General features: G+C 40.9%; 1 long non-coding RNA gene across 4 annotated transcripts in view; it reads left to right on the forward strand.

Moving 5' to 3' along the window:
* Positions 1-8,267, forward strand: part of LOC141053977 (uncharacterized) — a 139,595-nt gene extending 131,328 nt beyond the window's left edge. For all 4 annotated transcript variants that reach the window (XR_012221316.1, XR_012221317.1, XR_012221319.1 and 1 more), the window contains one exon: positions 6,928-8,267. This is a non-coding gene — a long non-coding RNA (uncharacterized lncRNA). The remainder of the gene's footprint in view (positions 1-6,927) is intronic.

Genomic DNA, 8,267 nt, shown 5'->3' on the forward strand with positions numbered 1-8,267 from the left:
CCTTTCCTATTTTAAGATTAATGAGTCCAAATCCAAAATTTTCCAATGTAACCTCAGCACTGCTCAAATCAGGAGTGTAAAGGCTGTCTCTTCTTGGGGTTGGGCGGAGAGGGAAATTGTTTATTTAGGTCTGCGGTTTTCTAGAAACCTTGGATCTCTGATTTCCACTAGATTCCCTAATCGCCTCCATTCCTAAAGGCCTTAATTTTTACACGGACAAAGAATTATCCTGGTGGGGAAAATGTCTAGTAGCCAAATCAATATTGCTTCCCAAAATCCTCTATGTGTTCAGATCCCTTCCCCTGCTTGTTTCCACTTCTTATTTAACTAGTCTGCAGACACGCCTTAATTTATTTATTTGGGGAAATAAAAAGCCCCGCATTGCTTCCAATCAGTTATACACACATGCGTTAGGTGGAGGTCTGGGACTGCCGAACATCTCAGCTTACTATTACTCTAATCTTATTAAGCAAAGTCCATGTTGGTGGTCCACCGGCCATATACCTTCATGGGCGGACTTGGAATTTCATTTTAATAAAAACTCCCCTCCTTGTTCTTATTTTGAATCTATTGACATCTAAGCATTGATCTCAGTCTCATCATCCAGTTTTTATGGCTGCTATTGTGGCTTGGAGGAGGTTTTTTACATTTAAGAGTGTTTTTTCTAGGATTCAGCTCCTGTTGAGGCTTCCTCTCTCTTTTCTGGCCTCTGTTTATTCATTCGATTTGCATTCTACTTGGGCTGACTGGGGGATTTCTAAATTAAATGACATCTTTGATGGTGATAAATTTGTATCTTTTTCTCATCTTAAGAGTAGGTTTGGGGTTCCCTCCTCTGCTTTTCTACCCTTTACTATGTTGAAAGAATTTTTGTCTCCACCGGTGACTCGCTGCCCTCCGCTATTGGAGCCAGCGGTCAATATTTTATGTAACTCAGGCCATAACATTTTTTGGTCCACTCGTTATATCTACCAGTGGTTCAACAACGATTCTGCATTTATAAAATCCCCATATATGCAAAAATGGGAATCGGTTTTGAATCTTTCTGTTACCCCAGATGTTTGGGAACTGACCATGTCTCTAACCTATTCTGCTGCCATGTCTATGGCTCTCCATGAGTCCTACTTTAAAATCATATCGAGATGGTACTACTCGCCATCTCGTCTAGCTTTTATCAACCCTCCCCTCTCTGTTGGAGGGATTGCGGGCATCATGGTAGCCTTACCCATTTATTTTGGCTTGGTCCACGTCTTCGGCATTTTTGGGACGACGTCTCCTCTCTTATTTCTCATATTTTAAATCAATCAGATTTTTCACTGGCTCCTCAGTTCGCCCTGCTCTCGTTGGATGCAAGTCGTTTGAATCCTTCTGTTAGGAAATTGGTTATTCATTTACTTTTGGTTTCTAAAAATGAAATTGCGTTTTATTGGAAATGCACTCGAGTGCCCTCTTCACTGAATATCATTGCAAAGCTGACTTTACATAAGTCATGTGAGCAAAAATTGGCGTTGCTGAATGGCTGTCTTCCTTCCTTTATAAGGAAATGGTCTCGCTGGCTGGAAAGGTTTCCAGGAGTTCTTCTTATTATTATTTATAGTCTGGTTGTGGTTTTTTCTTTCATGTGTCATGAATGCCTCTTGATATTGCATTTATGTATGCTCTGATATAACATGTTAATAAAACTGTTTGGAAAAGGAATACACAAAGGAGCTGCACAGAGTAACCAGATGGTAATTAAAGTGCTTATATAAAAAACACAATCTGAAGATATACATTCTTCATATAGTACCCTGAGGATAGGGGATGTAATAGGGACAGCACCGCGCAGGATCTAAGTGCAATATTAAAAATGTCCCAAATAGAAATGCAAAGCTGATGCACTCACCAAGTTGAGGTTGAAGGAACAACGTATTGACCCTGGGGGAATGTCCCAAACCAAGGTCCTAATTAATCGGTTGTCATCTGCTGAGGCATGCTGAACCTTGTAGTGACTAATTTGCATGTAAGAACCTTTTTGTATTTATACCTACCTATAGGGTTATTTATTGTTCCTTCATGTCCGTGTTTACTTTATTTGCCGCAGCTTGTCCCCCTCTTTTTTGGAGGCCTGTTACCCTGTCTTTTGAATTTTCTAAATTTTTAATATATATAATAAAGAATAATTTTGTAACAATTTATATTTTCTGTTATCTTCACTTTTTTTCCACATGGCATATATCATTGTGGAGTATGTTGAGCTCAGTATTGAAGTGACTTTGCCTAAATGAAAGGACTATGAGATTTATTAACATTTCTGTGTTTTGCAAACAGATTGTCCGCACCTATTATATAATGGATATAAAAGCCAGGGAAAAATCCTGGCAAAGTAAGGCTTCTGACCTATTCAGACAGGGGGGCTCCAATGCTACCCAGAACACAACAGCTATGAATAAGGACTTAATTAGACAATACAGGAATGCCCTGTATAAAAAAAAAAACAAGATTATGGTGGAATATTATTATGCATTTATATAGCGCCATTTATTCCATAGCGCTTTACATGTAAAAAGGGGAAATATGGACTGTTACATGTTACAGAACCACTCAGCCCCCAGAATATGTTGTGCAGTTATATGTATATATAATAGGTTCCATGTGAGATGCATTTAGTAGAAAACACCGTGTGCACTACTGTAGTGGTGCCAAGTTAGGTTCCCAAACCATATACGATAAAATGAAAACCTGGCACTCAACTTAATGCTTGGTGAGGCAGTTTATTGTAGTACCAGAAAACGTTTCGGTCGATATAGACCTTCATCAGTTACGTGCTAGTATGTTTGAAAGTAGCTTGAAGGAGGGCGCTTTTTATGTTATTCACTGATAACGCCAGTAATCAAATGGTCAGAATGCTGCTGTAACGCAGGATAATCTTAATAGTTGAAAATATCAGCGCAGCCTGTTCCTCCTGGACGTGGTAAACACCACTTGACCATTTGATTACTGGCGTTATCAGTGAATAACATAAAAAGCGCCCTCCTTCAACCTACTTTCAAACATACTAGCACATAACTGATGAAGGTCTATATCGACCGAAACGTTTTCTGGTACTACAATAAACTGCCTCACCAAGCATTAAGTTGAGTGCCAAGTTTTCATTTTACCATGTGCGATGCATGTCCCTAATGTATCAGCAGTGTCCGCCCTCCCCCCACCTTTGTAATTCCCACAGTAAACATCCACAGGCTCTGGCCACCTGCGGCTTTTGTAATGCATGTCTGGCCTGACGCTTGTCTATTGGCCGGCCCTCTGTATCTGTGTGATATATTCTGTGTCCTGTGAGTAAAGTGTTGTCAGACTGGAAATACATGGAGAAGCAGTGATCTTTTATATGCGCCCATGCACTCAGAGGAATTCCAGCCAGCGTCATTCATTCAGACTCCAGCCAACGCAGAGCGGACCTCCGAAAACACGGGGTGGTACTGAAAGAGGTACCCCAGCTTGGAAGACCCCGTTACATAGACAAGTACAATAAACATGTGTAGGAAAAGGGACACACAAGTACATAAGGAGAGAGGACCCTGCCCGCGAGGGCTCACAGTCTACAGGGATGGGTGAGGATATGGTAGGAGAGGGTAGAGCAGGTCGTGCGGTGGTTAAGTAGACCGAGGATCATTGCAGGCTGTAGGCTTGTCGGAACAGGTGGGTCTTCAGGTTCTTCTTGAAGGTTTTCGTTGATGGTGAGAGTCTGATGTGTTGCGCCAAGGAGTTCCAGAGTATGGGGGAAGCACGGGAGAAGTCTTGTATGCGGTTGTAGGAAGAAGAGATAAGGGGGGAGTAGAGAAGGAGATCTTGAGAGGATCGGAAAGATCAGCTCTAGAGAACTATATGGACCATCAAATTATACCACGTGGGTTACGGGTACAACTATACCCATCATTTGAATTGGAGGATGATGTCTTAATCAAACGTTGGATTTCAGCAGCAACAACATGCACCTTTGGAATTTATCCAAATTATCATCGATAAGAATACAGCATCATTAAAAATTATCGATGATGACATTGATGAGCTTGAGAAACTCATACTACAAGACATACCAGTAGAAAATTTTGACAATATTTTGGTTGACATCAATAAGAATGCTGACAAATGGGAGAACGAAGTGTGTCAGAATAAAATTAAGAAATTCCAAAGGGATCTTAATGATTATGACACCAATAAAATATATCGCTAGGAAAATAAAAAAACCAAGCAGCCCAACAAAGGTAATGGAGGAAAAGACAACTCAAGATCCACTCGCTATAAAAGTCCCTCTGAGAGTTCAACACCCTCAGTGTCAGACAACAACACATAAGCGATGGTGAAACCATCCATAGTGAGACATCCAGCATAAGACCTACACCACGGAATGACAAAAGACTTCCAGATATAGTTACAAGATCAAGTCATCATATACAAGGCAACCAATTTAAGGTAATCAATCTTTCTGAACATATATTAACTGATGTTCAGGTTGAGCTCCTGGGGAAGGGTCTGACTTTCTCACCTTCATGTCGCTTAGACACATTCACGACGGTGAGGGATCTACACCTATTCACCAGGAAGCTCATTCTTAAAAAAAATCCACCACAAAAACTGCCTTGGGGAAATCACGGGTACAAAAGAGGAAGAAGAAGCCGTAAGGAACTTGGAAGATTTATTACAGGAAAACACCGAGTTTAAGGTAAGTAATTTTCCACATAAGATCTTTAACAAATCTAAAAAATTTCCTCCAATGGGCACATGTTTAGCTGTTGAAATTTTTTACTAAGGTCCTTACTACGGAAATAGAAGCCCTTCAGCCAAAACCTTCATGGTCTTCGAACTTGAATAGGGAATAAAAACAGGCTCTCATCAATCTACAATCGCTACAAAATGTAGTATTTAAGCCGGCAGACAAAGGGGCAATGTAGTTATATGGCCTACAGTACTATATGAAAAACAAGCACACAAACTACTTAACGCCCCCCTATGCTATCGAAAACTTCCGTATAATCCTCTTTCAAAATATCAAGCCGAACTTCTCTCTATTGTTGAGAAAGCCTTTGAATCAGGTATTATACCCAAAAACATGGTTGAGACTATACGCAATCTTCGTCCAAAACTACTGACACTATATGTGCTTACCAAATTACACAAAGACCCGGTGAACCCTCCCGGAAGACCCATATCTGGAAATGGTAGCCTCTGTGAGATCGTTGCAAATTTTATTGACCATTACCTAAAGCCCTTGGTAGGCACACTTCCATCTAACATCCAGGACACAACAACAGCCTTACAAAAACTAAACCATGTATACCTCGAAGAACACATGATAATGGTAACTGCTGATGTTGAGGCATTGTATACCTCCATCAGGCACGAGGATGGCATTAAAGCTGTGTCCTGGTTTCTTAGAAATAGCAACATTGAATTGGACATGATTGAATGGATTTTATGCCTCCTTGATTTTGTGCTCAATCAATGTTTTTACATTTGATAAACAAATTTATCTACAAACACAAGGCACTGCAATGGGGGCTTCCTGTGCCCCATCATATGCTAACCTCTTCTTAGGGGCATGGGAAAGGGACATTTTCTAAAGTGATTTGATTCCTGGAATACATAATGTACAAGGGTGGTTGAGGTACATCGATGATGTATGGTTTATATGGGACGAAATAGCTGACACCCTCCATACCTTAATGAGCAAATTAAATGAAAACAGTCTTAACATCAAATTAATGTATAAATTTGGCAGAGAATTGGATTTCCTGGACCTAAAACTGTGAGTGTCTGTTGATGGGATGATTAATACAAATTTATGTAGGAAACCCACAGCCACCAATTCCCTGCTACATGCCACATCATCCCACCCACCTGCAACAGTCAGGGGTATACCAACCGGTCAATTCCTAAGAGCCAAACGTATCTGCTCCAAACCATCAGATTTTGAAGACCAAGCCGTGGATCTTACAAAAAGATTCCTAAACCGTGGTTATAGTAAAAGAAGCATTAAAGACGGATACAGGCGGGCAAAACAAGCGTCGAGGGAACATTTACTCTACTCGGCCTCAAAAGATTTCAATAAAAATGATAATCAATTGAGATTCATCTCCACTTTCAACAATCAGTGGGATGAAATCAAAAAACTATTACAAAAACATTGGAATATTTTACTAACAGATCCAGTTTTGCGCAAAATTCTTCCCTCTGGTCCTTCTGTCGTAGCCAGAAGAAGCCGTAATTTGGGAGACATTCTAGTCCATAGTCACTATGACCCCCACCCGCCAAGTCTCAAACGACCATTATCAAAAGGCTTCTTCCCGTGTGGCCTTTGCAAAGCCTGTGTTACTATGAAAAAAATCACATTCCTTCTCTAATGCTGATGGATCAAAAAATGTTGAAATTAGGAAACATCTCACCTGCGCATCCCAAGGTGTTATATATCACGCCACCTGCTCCTGTAATTTAATTTACATCGGTCTAACCACTCGGGAGCTAAAAATCCGGGTAAGAGAACACATTCAGGATATTGAGAAAGCCAAGTCAATAGATGATTATTCTCTCCTGAAAACTTTGCCCCGCCACTTTAAAAGTTACCACAATTCGAATCCCAAAAAATCTTGTCTTTAAGGGTATTGGTCAAATTAGTTTGGGAATACGTGGCGGTGATCTGGGCAAATCCCTGGCCCAGCTAGAAAGTGGATCTACCGGTCAGGCACCATCACCCCATATGGCCTTAATGAGAACTTTGGCTTTAATTCCTTCTTATAATCCAATAAAATATAGCATTTCTGGGTATGGAGCTTTTTAAGGTGTCTTTTTATGTCTTTTATGCATTTTTATGTTTTTTCTTTCCCACTTTTTCTTTTGCTTTATCCAAAAAATTGTGGTCTTACTCATTTTAATTCTTTATTTCATCCCAAGGTGCTCGGTTTCTATGTTGCCTCCTGATGACACCTTTCACCTACTCTTCTAAAAGCCATCATTTCAGGAGAAGATCATGATCCGGGACAGAGTGATAAAGAAGATGAAAATAATAATTGATTGTGGAAGAAAAAATATGGACACTTTTCTCACTTTTTTTTCATTCATTGCACATGTTCCCTATATTATTTTTTATTTACATGTGTATTTTCAGCCCCATGTCTTTCGTGTAATTTATGCTTTTTCTTTGGTATCATGTATACACATTTGTGTGTGTACATATATCATAATATTCTTTTTATATGTTATCCTTGCCTTGTGTCCAGCATGTAATGTTTTATGTATACACAGCTTTGTGTTCACACTCGTTAGGTCTCCTTCACATTCACCTCATGCAGGTCATTTATGCTCATTTCCCTTTTTGGTATAGTAATATGCCTCTTCTATTCATAACTCGCCCCTAACAGGTCCTTCACGTACACACGCGGGTCCATTCCTCGTCATCCACACACACCGCCAGCTTCACTCCTCCTCAGTTCACTTCTCTCATTTACATATTTTTGTGTCCGGTCCCTTCCTACAAGTCCAGTCGAGTTTATATTTCTATTCCCAGTGTCTAATGCGCACGCGTTAGCCCTGTATCCTCCTACTGACCACCGGAAGGGCTCTGAACAGTGACACGCAGTGTGCGTCACCTGCGCGCCACAGAGCGCATCTGCGGAAGTCCCCTTAGCAAAAGGAGGCGGGACTTCCTGACGTGCGCTACAACAGACCAATGGAAGCTCCTCCACACTCCTTCCCGGTATCTAGCACCTCGGCATAAATATTCCTCTGTCACCTCCTTATCTCCACGCCCCTGGAAGAAGCTACTTAGCGAAACGGCGCTCGTCGGGCGGGGGGAGATATCCTGCGGCAATTACCTTTCACTGGTGGATGCTGCACCTAACCCGGCCCACGTCTTACTATCCGGCACTAACCATCAGTCCTTTGCTTTATACATGAGCACATCCATTATAAACCTGTGACTCTGTGCGGCTCCATGGTGCATTCCTCCCCATTAACCCTACATTATACCCAGCTCTCTAACAGTCACATGGGCAATGCTGCTCCTTTTGCAGATACTCAGTAGTAACAAACAATGGTGATTATTGTCATCTGCTGAGGCATGCTGAACCTTGTAGTGACTAATTTGCATGTAAGAACCTTTTTGTATTTATACACACCTATAGGGTTATTTATTGCTCCTTCATGTCCGTGTTTACTTTCTTTGCCGCAGCTTGTCCCCCTCTTTTTTGGAGGCCTGTTACCCTGTCTTTTTAATTTTCTCATTTTTTAATATA

Source organism: Dendrobates tinctorius, unplaced genomic scaffold (genome assembly GCF_039654945.1).
Source record: "Dendrobates tinctorius isolate UK_male_01 unplaced genomic scaffold, ASM3965494v1 ptg000173l, whole genome shotgun sequence".
Lineage (NCBI taxonomy): Eukaryota > Metazoa > Chordata > Amphibia > Anura > Dendrobatidae > Dendrobates > Dendrobates tinctorius.